General features: G+C 38.4%; 1 protein-coding gene across 8 annotated transcripts in view; it reads left to right on the top strand.

Annotated features, from left to right (window-relative positions):
- The first annotated feature begins 5,466 nt into the window (after window positions 1-5,466).
- SLC14A2 (solute carrier family 14 member 2) overlaps window positions 5,467-14,220 on the top strand; it is a 442,098-nt gene continuing 433,344 nt past the window's right edge. For all 8 annotated transcript variants that reach the window (XM_014857279.3, XM_070513124.1, XM_070513125.1 and 5 more), the window contains exon 1: window positions 5,467-5,855. The gene's annotated coding sequence lies outside the window, so the exon portion shown is untranslated. The remainder of the gene's footprint in view (window positions 5,856-14,220) is intronic.

Genomic DNA, 14,220 nt, shown 5'->3' with positions numbered 1-14,220 from the left:
CCTTATTTTGTGTGTTCTTTTCCTGTTACTTTTTCTTTACTTCTTTCCCTTCATTAGTAGTCTTTTATTGAGTTGATATTACTTTCTTTTTTTTGCTCTTTTCCCTCTTGTACTAGTTTGTAAGTTATGCATTTTATTTCTGTTCTTTCAGTGGTTGCCCTCAAATTTCCAATACAGATATTCCATTACTAATGTTCTAATAAAGTGTACAAGGAAGGACCTTAGATACCTCATGCTCGTTAGCTCTCCTTATCCCCAATTTTCATGCTATCACTGTCTAGAATTTTAATTCCAACATCTTTTAAACACAAAAGAAGCATTTTTTTTTAAAGTAAACATCTATGGTTTTTATCATCATTAGATTCACTTTCTTTGCTCACCAACTTTCTTGAATCCCACTCCTTACTTATGAATTTATTGTTCTTTTTGATGAATTATATCCTTTAATAGTTCTCAGAATAAGGATCTGAGAGTAATAAACTCATTCCTTAAATGTCTGAAGATGTCTTCATTTCACGTTTAGTCTTGAAGACATAATATTCCGTGTACATTCACAATTATTTTCCCATAGCACTTTGAACAAGTTCTTTTATTAATGAAAAAATGAGCTGTCAACCAGATTGCTGTTCTTTTTAGGCAATTTGTCTCCTTTGGTGGATTTTACAGTCTTCTCTCCATTGTGACATCTATGTGTGGATGTGCTTTTATTTCTCCTCCTGTGTACCCAGTGGGTTTCCCTAATCTGAAGATTCCTGGCTCACTAATTCTGGAAAGTTTCGGGCGTTACCTAATTCTTTTAGACTTTCTCCCTCATTCTTTATATTTTTCTTCTGAAACTCTTATTAGACATACGTTGGTACTTTTCAGCCTCCATGTCAATTTCTCTTTCATTTTTTTCTATTACTTTCTTTGTTTTCATCCTGGAAATTTTTCTTAATTCTATTTTTCATTTTGTAATTTCTTTGGTTATATTAGCCTAACATTTAACCCACTATTGAGTTTTCCATCCCTCTCTCTTATTTCTTTGAGAACTTCAAAGATATTGATTTTTAAACATCTTTTCAGATTTTTCCATTATTTCTACTTCCTTGAATGAGCATTCTCCAACTTTTTTGGTTTCACTCATCTCTTGAGGAGTTCTCTTCTGCACCCCTCTCCTGGAAGGCTATTTTATGATTGCCTCAGTCCATGCTTCTGAGTGTCTGGATCCACAGGAGGCCTTATGTTAGCAGCTCAGCTCCAGTCTCAAGGCCCATACCTACAATAGCCTGAAAACCAGGCTCATGTGAGAATATTGACTTTGGCGATAGGCTTTGGAAAAGGACCGTGTTTCTAGAAGTCACCTCAGCAGACAAGAGGGGAGGTTCCAGTCTCTAAGAAGCACAATCTGAACCCAGTTTGGAGCCCACATATTCTCATTTCCAGGCCCCAGCTAGACCATACATACCTAACTAATCTCATCCCCATGACCATGAGGCTTCAGCCTCTGCCTGTATCTGTAATTTTCTTTTCTTTTTGGTTCTTGGATTTTTTTTCTTAGTGTTTAATGCAGTTCTATATTTATTTTAAAATAAATAAAAAATATGTTATATTCTATGTGTTGGAGTGTGTGGGGGGCAGTGTGTTATACAGGAACATCTACACGCTTCCTCTACCATGGAAGTATCCTTCATTTTTCAGACAGAGAAACTGAACCCCAGCAAAGTGAGACACCTTGCCAAAGCCACAACCTAATTATTGCCAATATGTAAATTATGAAGTACATCTTCTTCTCTTTAAACCCATTGTATATTGTCTCTTTGCTGGAGGAAGATTGTCTCTGAGCTAACATCTATGCCACTCTTCCTCTATTTTGTATGTGAGATGCCATCTCAGCATGGCTTGATGAGTGATACATGAGTCCATGCCCAGGATCCGAACCTGTGAACCCTGGGCCACCAAAGCAGAGCGTACAAACTTAATCACTATACCACCAGGTTGGCCCCTGCTTCAAGATTTTTGATGTTCAAACTGGAGAAAGTAATGCTTATCTTGCCTTTCTCGATTCATCCCTGGAGGAATTGACATTGCAAATAAATGTGAAAGTATTTTAAAAATAAAAAACAAGTCTGTTATTTGCATTATCATTTTAAAAGTTCTATTGTGATGGAGATTATAAGTGATGTCAATATACAGTCATGTGTCACTTAAGGACGGGGATACCTTCTGAGAAATGCATTGTTAGACAATTATGTAGTTGTGTGAATGTCATAGAGTGTACTTAAAGTAGATGGCATAGCCCACTTCACCTAGGCTATATGGTTCTAATCTTACGGAACCACGGTCGTATATGTGGTTGGTTGTTGACCAAAATGATGTTATGTGGTGTATGACTGTATACTTTCATTACTGCGAAATTACTTCTGATTTCTCCACTATAGACGTGCTTTTTTCATATACCATTTCTACCGTTAAAGTCATTTTTTGACGTTAAATAAAAGAAGAACTTTGGATGCAAGTTGACGTACCACAGTAAACTCAAGGGATGAAGGAACAAACTTTACTTTCATAAATTCAACAAACATTTTTTGAATGCCACTATGTCCATTCGCTTAGGTTTTGTCTGGGAAGTAATAAATACATTCTATATTTAAGAAATAAACTTTTTATTTTAGAATAGTTTTAGATTGATAGAAAAATTGCTAAGATAGAGTTCCCATTTGACCTACATCCATTTTCCCCTATTATTAAGATCTTATATAAGTATGGTACGTTTCTCACAATGAATAAACCAATATATTATTATACTTTTATTCAGATCCCTTTAGTTTTTAGGATCCCATCCAGGACACTATATTGCATTTAGTCATCATGTCTTCTTAGGCTCCTCTTGACCGTGACACAAGGTCAGACTTTCCATTTTTTAATGACCTTGACAGTTTTGAGTGCTACTTGTCAGGTATTTTGTAGATTGTCTGTCAATTGGGATTTAGCTGGTATTTTGCTCATGAATAGATTAGGATTGTGGCTTTTGGGAGGAAGATCACATTCTCATCACTTCATATCAAAGATACATGCTATCAAGATGACATCATTTTTTTAGGTTTGAGGTAATATTTGTAAGTTTTTCAACCGGAAAATTATTCTTTTTCCCTCGTCCATACTGCATACACTCTTTGGAAGGAAGTCCCCACGAGCAGCCCCCACGTGAAGGGTGGAGAGTTATGGTCCACCTTCTTCAGGGCTGATTATCTACATAAGTTATTTGGAATTGTTCTGCACGGGAGATTTCTCTATTCTATTCTATTATGTATCTGTTTGTTTATTTATTCATTTGCTTATATCAGTACGTACTCGAAGAAGTTCAGAACATGCACCTCAAAATATGCCACTTTGACATGTTATTTCAAGCTGAAGGCACTTAAGAAACAGAAGGCACAAGAGAGGCTTTCTGACCTCCCCCTTTCTACCTAAAACCAGGTCTTAAAATTTCCCATGGGAAAGGTGTCCTCTCTGTTCCAAGATGAGAAGAACATTCTTATCACCAGAGACTGGGAATCAACTCTGAAATGGACCTGTGCAAACAAACCTACCAAAATAACCCTTATCTTCCATTAGTTTCCCCGTCTATTTCCTAGTCACAGTCCCATGATTTACTGCCCTTATTCCAACCCCTTTGTCTTATCACATCCCCACAATTTGTCATTCTTTGTTCAAAAAACTATATAAACTTTTGTGCCTAGGGACTTCTTTGGGTTGTTATTTCCCTTCTGAAGATTCCCATGCATATATAAAAATATTAAATAAAATTTGTATGCTTTTCTCCTGTTAATCAGTCTTCTGTCAGTTTAATCCTTAGACCTATAGAACCTAAGAGAGTAGAAGAAAATTTTTCCTTCCCTACAGACTGAAGGATATTTATTTTACTACTTTATTTATTTTGTTGTTCAAATTGTTCCAGCTTTGCCCTTTGGGAGCTCTTGTCTCTTATGTTCCTTTGACATTTCCACCTGTGTGTGTGCATGCACGTGTGTGTGCATGTATGTGTATCTATGTATTTAAACACTTTCTCATTTTTTGCTGCTGCAGGGTTGTCTGGGCTTATCTTGTATAGTTCTTGTCCCAGTCCTAGAATCATCCCCTTCTCCAAGGAGCCCCAGTTCATTTTAGGAAAGAGATTATTGACTAAAAGGAAATGTTACATTGAATCTATCATGACTAGACATTATTTTCTTTATTCATCCCCACTTATAAAATATTTGATATTTTCTTTCCTGTTGGTCGCACAGGAATGCTTAGAGTAGAATGAACGGCCTCACAAAGCCATTAGATTTCTTTCAAAGGGATGACTTTCAAAATCGGGATGTATAACTCGTGGAGAAAATTAGGAAATTCCACAAAGATAACAGAGAACTTCACCTTCAATTGCCAGTTGAGACTACACATCTCTTCTAAATTTGGGTCTAATATTGAATTATAAAATAGAAATTTCTGAAATGCAGGAGCAAATTAACTGGGAAATATGCTAAATTTCAAGAAACAGAATTCCTTTTCTTTAATCAGAACCAAGGGCAATACCTCAGGAGTTGTTAATAACCTGTTGTTGCTGGTTTCAACAAAGAACCTAAAATGTTTATTATTGCAATGTATCTTTTTATGTGTGCCCAGACTCCAAAGCCTAGTTTTATTTGTAAGCTTTCCCAACAGAGTGGTTGCTATAGATATAGCAAAAGCCCAAAGGACGACATGCTGAGCCTTTGGAAAAACAGTTCCATTTCCAAAAGCAAAGGATAGATATTGAGGCTTAAAGGGAGCTGATCCTTAGGATAAAATCATAGCTAATGTAAGGTTTTCAGAATAAAATCTAAGATCTCAGGCAAATCTAGGGACCAATTATGTGATGTTCAAAGGAAACAGTGAATATAAGTGAGTCTTATTTATTACTCTATGCTTAAGGCAAATATGTGCAAAGCATTCTACCTGATGTTGGGGAATAAAAGACTATTTTTGTTTCTTTTTGTGATAAGGATAATGGAGCAGGAGAATGAAATGGGGATGATAAAAACTGGGGTTCTAACCACCTGATTTTTAAGGTGCTTCAGTTCAGAAATAGCCAGGGATAGAACCTGACTTTGATCTGGTCCTCTTTCAAAAAGAAAGGGACTCCATCCTATGGAGAGGGTTTTTCTTGACCTTTTCTTTAAACCTGCCCTGCCTGCCTGAATTTCATGGCAAAGTATGCTCATGTACCAACCTTTAAGACAGCCAATTAGTTTCTCAAATGGAGTTTTCCATCCTGGGAAAGCCAGGTGTACGAGCCTTCCTTATCTTCCATCAGCTCAAAGACAAAATATCTTATGAATATAAGATTTGTAAAAATTTAACCTCTCAGTAATGTACAAAGAAAAAAAGGAGGAAACAATGTGGCAGAGGGGAGGTCAAGCAGAACCAGAGTGACCACAAGAAGAGTGATCTTCCAGTGGTTCTCTCTGGGGCCCCTGAGATGGGCTGTCTGGCTACTTAATAAGATGCAAATTCTCCGATGGGAAAACAACTCAATCCTCACATCCTCACGTATCACTTGCCCATTGAAGGAGAGCAACATGCTAATGAGATCAGTCCAAGGGGAGCAACTTTAAAAGCAAATCTCCTAGATTGACGGACCCACTCTAGTGCTCAGTTGCTGATAAAAAGTGAGAACAACTGAGTGAGCCAGGATAGCAAACATCTGGGCACCCATGTGTCCTCCATGTTGGCTGCCTTCTTTGCCTTGACCACCTGAGAAGAATCCCAAATTCTTACTCAGAGTTGCCTCTTTGGTGACATTGGCTACTCTTCTCAAAACCATCATTTCAAGGATCAGGAGCCTCTTTGGGGTAAGATATGGCTCTTTCTCTGACTTTGTCCCCGCTTGCTAACATTTGGAAATTCTTTTCTATCTGTTAATGGGGAAAATTATTGGTTCCTAGGGTTCTTTTTCTTTTCCTCTTCATCCACCAAAATAAAAGTGTGCCATTGTATATGTATGTGTTTGTGTGTATATATATACACCCACATATATATATACACATATATATAATCACTTTCCTGTTATTAAAACATTTGAGGTGCTTGTTAGCCAACAATATAGATGATTTGAAAAGCTTTTGAGGATGGGATCCTACTTTTGAAGGCGTGGAATGATATAGCTGTGATTTCACGTAGAGCATCTCCCGATTAGTTTACTTTCAACCTTCCTCCATGCCTCAACTCCAACCCCAATTTAGATTACAGTGTTAAAAAGATCATCATAAAATGTAGCCTTGTACAAGGAGATGATCTAATTATTCAGCCTTGCTGTACCAGCCTAATAAATTATGCAATTTTGCCTGCAGTATTTCACCTGTGAGTGTGTCAAACACTGTAGCACATGAATTCTCCAGCCAGTCTGTGTAGATGCCAGAGCAGCAAGTGTTTAGCGCCACAATCTGAGAGTTGGTTTTACAGAGCTTGAAGAGTGAATGTTAATAATTCATATTTTTTCAGGTGGGATTGAGAATATGCATTATCCTGAAGGGGCTCGTATGCACATAGAATATACTCTGTGTGATAACTGTTGTATATTTAACAATGTTCAAACAAAGGGCATGCTGTCACCTAATTATTTGCATTTTATTTCAGACTGGTAATGAAAAAGCTAAAGGGAATCCCCCAAAAGAGTTCAAATGAGTTTATTTGGGATAGTTGAATATCAGTCCCTTGGGGCTCCATCAGTAGAACAAGAGGATGTATTTACAGCTCTATGTGTGCACGTAGAGAGGAAGTTCTAGAATCTGTTCCAACTTTTTGGGCACACTGAATGGCTGTTAAATGGAAAGCTTCTGGTCTAGCCGATGGTTTCTCTCACCTTCACCATGTTGTGATCGAGAGCTGACATGTACTGCTCCCTGTAGACTGTGGAGCCTTCTGATGGAGAGTGGGGTTTGATGACCTCTGACGGCATTGCACAGTGGTGTGTTTAAATTCCATATAACGGTGGATTTAAAGACAAAGATGGTAAGTGTTTGTTCTTATTTTGTCCTATTGATAGCACTCTCAAGAGTAAAGTGGATATTGTGAATTTATTATGACTAAAAAGCCGAATGCCAATCGGCCTTTGCAATAAAAGAAAGATAGTCAACAAATCATTGCCTTGTATTCAGGTTAACTGCCTGATGTCAAGGGAATTTTACTGGACATGTAAGCCATGATTTTATATTGGTGAGTCAAATTCAATCAATACATTTTCATGAATTAAAAGCAACTTTCAATTTTTGAACCTCTATTTGAAGTTTAAAAAAATTTACCCAATTGCTTGCCAGAAACCCCCCTCTGTCTTACACTCCATCTATAGTAATTTTGCACAAAGAGAAACTGTCATGAAGTAGGAAGGAATGGGAGGTAGGGGGTAGTTTGCTGTGAGACGAGATACCTATTTTGGGTAGCAGCTCCATCAGCTTTGCTCAGAATATATAGACAGGAGATGTAGGTATTGAGGCACAATTATGGCCCTGACCATGATAGGAAACTAGGTGAGAAGTGGGGGCTGCCACTTGGTGCTGGACATTAGGACCACTCTATGTCAAGATTCTTTCCTCCAGCATCCCAGCATCCCATCACCCTAGCAGCAGTGGGGGCCTAGATCTTCCCCTAGCAGCCCAGTTGTCAGGAGCAGAAAGAGCCAGAGATCAGCATTACCATTCATTCACTGATGGATGATATCCTCAAATCAGCAGGCCAAAGGGAGTTTAGGTACGATATGTACAAGTATAGGTTGCATGAACTTTGGGCCAGTGAATGCAAAGGACAGGCTGGACTGTTTTCTTATCAATTACCTGACAGAGGGTCTTTAACAACTTCATGCAGTAAGTTTCAAAACATTTTATTATAGTCATCTTTAAATTTTCTGGGGATGGAAGGAGCAGAAAAAGCTGGACATCAGCATTTGTTGAACAGAGCAATGCAATGAGGACCGCTGGGGGTCCAACACAGAAACAGGAAAAAGGTCATTGCCTTTGTGGTACTTATGAGCCCTTGATGGAAAAAATAGATTGAGTAGGTGCAATTCACAGCCACACCACTCAAGACTTCACCGCTTGTACTGAAGCTAAAATCCTATCACTAGAGAACCAATTCTGTGAGTTTAGAGATCTTTCAATCTTGCACATATTGAAAACGTGAAGATCCTATGGAACGTGGAAAACATCAGAAAGCAAGGCCTTATAGAGTGGGTTCCTGGCTGGACCCATTCTGGAATCCATTCATTCTTTTATCCAATGAATATAAAGCAAGTGCTTAATATATGTGAATCCCTGGGGTCTCAACAAAGGAATCTGCTGTGGATCCCACTGCTCAATACAGTGGAAGAAGACAGGAGCCGAAGAGAAGGGGGCCTTCCAAAGGGATCAGAGGGTGAAAGGAAGAGCAATGGCTCAGATCACAGGTCCTGATTTGGAGTTCTACTTGAAGCAGAAGGATCTCCATTGGAGTGAGAGATGGAAAGATGATTTGGAGAGGGTGGTGGGAACAGAAAGACTGTGAAAGTAGAGGAGTAAAAGTGTGTTATTTCATCTGCAAATGTGAGGTAGTGATCATACAAAATAGAATTGAACTTTATATTGAAATTTAGAAGATAATTTTTCTAATAGACCAAATGGAGATGAGATCAAGTTGTGACCTTCCACCCAAAATATCCCATGTAGCTCTTGTGTAGCTTGTGTTAGGCACTGGAGAACACACTTTCCTGAAAGGCTATGTGACAGGAGGGCACTTGATTAAACAAGCCATAACAATGATCAGTACAGGAAAATCAGTACACACAGACACACACATACACACACACAAACAGGCACAATCACGGAAACATATTCACAGACACACACTCACAGACACGTGCACAGACACATACACACATTTAATTTAAAAAAAGAGCCCTGTCTTTAATTCACCAAGGCTAGCCTTAATGTGCAATAAGTTGTAAACGATTTTATTACATTTTATTCCAGCTTGAAAATTCTGTGAATATATTTTATAGGCCTTTCTTGTTTATAATTGTGTATCTATGACAATTCACTTATTATTTCCTTGGAGGTATTACTTTCCCTGATCTAGTATGTTTTAAGGAAGGATGAAATATTACACTTTAAAAGCAAAAATAATCTGAGCAGTTGAGTGCCATAAGCAGCTGGTGTGCAGGTGCTGGTTTGGGGAGCTCTGTGACTCAGTCCTCATGAAGGGACATTGCACATACATTGAGCTAAGGACACCCAGAGGAGGCTGAGTTGATTCATTATCAGATCAATAATCTGCAAACGGTGAATATGCAGGAAACCAGAGTCTGTTGGCTTTTCAATCCATTGTGGAAATAAGGGTCTTTATGTCGACTCTGAGAGTGTTCTGGTCCAGTGAGTCAACAATTACCATCATATTGTAGAAAATGTGTGGCCCTGCTAGGCCGTGGAATGCCTAGGGAATGCTCTTCAGTGACCAAGTATCCTGCATAGTAGATTATGCATTAACTTTATAGTCTGCTCTGGGACCTAATAGGTAAATAACACACAGTTAGGTACATTTTACCTACTAGAGCCTACCTGAATATTCTGGAGAAAATGGTGAAGCTTGACAAGCTTTTCAAACAGACTCAGGCAGAGGAGAAGTAAAATTTCACTCTGGTTAAAGATTCATGTGGCATTTTCTGATGTGAATATTTCTAGACTACCATTGGAGGAAGGAATAAAGGAAGAGATGGAAGCATGAAGGAGGGAAGAGATGGGTAGGAGGGATAAAAGGAAGGAAGGAAGGAGGGAAGAAAAGAAGGAAGGGAGGGAGGAATAAAAATAAACCTGATGGGGTGTGTGTGTGTGTGTGTTTAGCTGAAAGTCCAAGAATGGAATCAGCATCTAAAATGGAAAGTTTAGTTATAACACTTTATTGGGTTACAAACAACAGCTTGAGAAGCAGTCTTCAAACAATATAAAGAAGAAAACTTTAAGAAGTTGACTCTGCTGAATGTAAATATGAACAAAGTTAGAACTGGAGCATGGAGGAATCATACAGATAAAAGAGAATCACACTCTTCAAGATAGAAATTATTCCAGGGAAGTTGGAAATACCTCTAGTATTGACTAAAACAAATAAACCTGGAGATGCCCAGAATGTTTCCTTAATAACAACTAACATTTGCAAAGCCCGTTATAATTTACAAGGCATTTTACAGCAATTACTCCAGTTAATTCCCACAATAACTCTGAGTTTAAATATTGGACTTCCTATTTTACAGCTAAAGGGACTGCTGCCTAGGGAGGTTAAGTGGCTTGTCCCAAGGTCACTCAGGAGTCAGCCATAAAACCAGAACCCAAAGCCAGATCTTTCGACTATAGATTGTCCTTCTCTCTCAGCCGCTCTGACTTCATGTCCGTTGATCCCTTTACAGTGACTTCTATAAGGTAGAGATCGAACTACCTGGAGGACACAGTATATATTTTACCTAAGCCCATGGGCACCTAAAGCTACTCTTACAACCAACACAAAAACTTGGACTTGAAAGTCTAGAATGTCAATAAAAAATTTTTAAAAGATAGAACTAAAAATATATATTGCTTTCTTCCCTCAAATGCAGTTCTTTTCAGTATTTCTAACTTCTATCGTAACAAAGCTTTGTCACCATAGTTAAAATTTAAAAATAAAGTCACATGAGTTTCTGAGTGTCGGGTCATCAAATGTGACCCTGCTTGTGGACATTCATTTTTGAGGGGCATAAGATGGGAGGGGAAGGCAGTGCAAGTGGACAACTGGAGTTTTTACAACATCCCTGGTATGAGACATGGGGCCAGGTGCTGTGAGGGAAGCAATGATACAGGTGAAGAACCTCTCCTCTCAAAGGGACCTGCAGTCTATTGAGAAACACATCTGCACACGTGGAAAGAGGGGAGAACACAGAGGTGGGGGACGTGAGAATGTGTGTGCCTTGTTTAGGGATCAGAGTGTGAGCCAACTGAGTAAACTAAAGGGCTTGCCTTCGAGAGCAGTGGAGAAAGAGCCGAGAGAGAGAGAAAGATTGAAACGTCAGACTAAGTTGGATTTTCTACTAAGAACAGTGGTGTGTCATAGAGTGGGAGGAGGGTGTAGTGACAGTGTATTTAGGGAAGGCAAATCTAGTAGGAACACAGAGAATCAACCAGACGGGAAGAACTACGAAGATATGGCAATATTTTGAGGTGAGATGGTATAAACATAGAAATGCCAATAAAAGGCAAAAATTAGCTTTATTATATATACTATTACTATTAATAAGAAGCAGTTCCCAAAACTCTTTTTGAATTGCTTTGAGATGTGTTGCCCAAAATGGGTTTTGAGGAATAATGGTGCCTCTGGATACTAACAGGTGCTTAAAAAAACACCTGTGATCAAAATGTATGGAATTTATGGATAAAACCAAGTTTTAAAAATTTACAGCAGGATTTATGAGAGACTTTCATATGCAAAATGTCCATTTTAAATTTTGGAAAGGATAATAGACAATGCTGCATTTCCCAAACACATTTGACAATTAAAGATCCTCCTTTTTTCCCCCAGCAAGGCATCTTTCAATATTTGTGAAAATGCCTTGAATCAAAAATTATTTTTGACCAGGAGGTAAGAAACCTAGATTCTAGTTTACTTACAGACTAATGATGTGACCTTGGACATCTATGGGCCTCGATTTCCACACTCATCTTACTATCCTAGTTCGGGGGTCAAGAAGATAAAAGGAGACTGTAGGGAAAGAGTTGAGACAGCCATTTACTCAACAGCACCTGTGGTTGATGGGCATGTCCTCTTAATGAGGCAGTAACTAATTAGTGGCTACCCTGTCCAATGCTCCTAATATAATTTGCTATATTCCTCTAATAATTCAGGAAATGATCTTGTGGAAACAAGATCAAGCTTTGGGTTTATCCCTTGATTTTAAAAATCTATGTATATCCCATGAGTGTGTAAGTACGAATGTGCCAGAATGGTATGGATGAAAGCCCAATAGAGTCAGATGTCTTCCTTCTCTTGACGGTATGTCTCAACTCCCCAAATACCCGTGTAGGTAGCCTCTGTCTATTACCCCATATCTCATGGCTTCTTGAGCCCAGGGAAGAATGCTAGGCTTTTATGCTAAGATCTAGGATCTGCAAAGCAGAAACATCCAGGAAAGAATGAATATTTCAGATGCCCAGTTTAAAGTTAGTATCACTCTCCACATATGACATTCTCCCAACCTGTGTACAGATGAAAATAGAACTTTATTGCATGAGGTAACAATCCAAGGGCAGGAACTCCTTTAAAGAAAGCAAAAGGGAGCATTAATGTATACCTACTGTGTGTCGGGCACTGACGCGGGCATCTTGTAGGTTATGGAAGCATAGCACGGACCACAGAGGGCTTCGCTTTCAGCTAGCCCTAAGTTTGTTTTAGCTCTGCCAACTACTACCTATGAGACTTTAGCCAACTATTTAAATTCTCTGAGCCTCATATTTCTCATCTGTAATATGGTACCTACTCTATGGGATTGTATTGAGTATAAGTGATATAAAGCATGGAAACCAGTGCTCGGTATATAGTAAATGCTCAAGAAATGTCAGCCTTTATTGTTACTATTATTTTACTACCAATTCAGTTTCCAGCCTTCCCCAATACCAAGGAAAGAAACAAAGACTGAGGCCTAATAAGACAAAAATCTACTTAGGAAATTTACTAAATGGAATTTTACTTACAAAGGTAACAGAGTATTTTCCATTTTTCCGCCTCTGCCTGAGTTATGAATTCTCCTTTCAGATACTGTTCATTAGAGATCAGAAATACCAGAGAAAATCTCTCTATTTTACTTTTTCTCTAGAAGGAACTTCCACATCTTCCATCTGGTTTCAGATTGCCAAAGTGAACCTTTATCATGCTGCCAAATAGTCCATTTGTAAACAACACAACCAGTATATTTTCCAAGCGCCCAGAGTCCAAGTTGATGAAATGCTGCTTGCCTTTCTCCCCATTTCAGTCCCACAATCTCAGCCAGGGGCTCAGTTCTCAGCACATTCTTCTTCAGCCTGCAGAAAAGCTAACCAATCTTGGACAAAAAAGAGGAAGGAAATTGCACAAATTCTAAAGTGAAGAATAGAATAATATGCACGGTGCAGGGCAGATATTTAAAGTTCCATATTGTTTCATATGATATTTTTGTACCTTTGGGGAGAAACTCTGACACTGAGAAGATAAGAACTGCAAATTGTCACTGTGATCCCTTATCTCTCACTGTAATTCCACCTTCTTCCTCTTCTCCTAGTCTCTTCTTTCTTCTTACCTTTCCTCCCACCTTCTTAGTCTCCTCTTCCTTCAGCTCTCCCTCCTCTGCTTCCTCTCTTTCTTCTCCTCTTAGTCAGCAGAATCACCATCGTGGACTTTTCTTCAGCACTTACTATTTGCCAGACACTGTGCTAAATGCGCAATATGCACAACATTCTTTAATGTGTCTTCACAAAAGCACAATTTACGGAACAACTCACTTTCTGGACAACAAAAAAAATTAAAAGGCTGGTGTCCAAAGGCTACAAAGTCTTCAATGACAATGAACCACGGTGGAATGAGTTGAGTTAGGGTGTGCTCCAATCATCTCAATGGAAATGGCTTTTCCTACAACATAAAAAGGCAACATTAATGGTATTCATTTTGTTACCTTAATGCTAATGTATTTTGTAGCAAGTAGTGAATGTATTCAATTACATATGCATGTGGATTTGATATATCCACTTTCAAATAAGCTTAGTGTTCTTTTAAATGACTCATTTTAATTGAATCATGCATTGGAATTCATTCTTGCGTATTTTCCTATGATGGGGTTATTCAATAATTATCTTGGGGAGAAAAGGGGGAAAGTGGAATGTGGTATTTATTTAACTTTTTCTATGTATTTCCAATCCAGTATAGTTCAAACTTTTGTATATATGTTATTTTAATTTTGTATAATGCACGTCAGTATTGTTCATGCAAACGTACCACTAGCCATATACTCTGGAGTTAATTTGCACATTGCAAGAAACTCTTGCAAGTCTGTATGATGTGAAGCATGACCGTATTATGGTTTTGAAGACCGTGTTAAGGTTTTGAAGCTCAACAGAACCAGATCTTAATCCAGGCCCTGCAATTTCTCGGCTATGTGACCTTGAGCAAATTCTTTAATCTGCATGAAGTTCATCAAATTTC

The sequence above is a fragment of the Equus asinus genome, chromosome 7 (genome assembly GCF_041296235.1).
Source record: "Equus asinus isolate D_3611 breed Donkey chromosome 7, EquAss-T2T_v2, whole genome shotgun sequence".
Lineage (NCBI taxonomy): Eukaryota > Metazoa > Chordata > Mammalia > Perissodactyla > Equidae > Equus > Equus asinus.
Note: the sequence above shows the minus strand (reverse complement) of the source record. Positions and strands in the feature narration are given on the sequence as shown.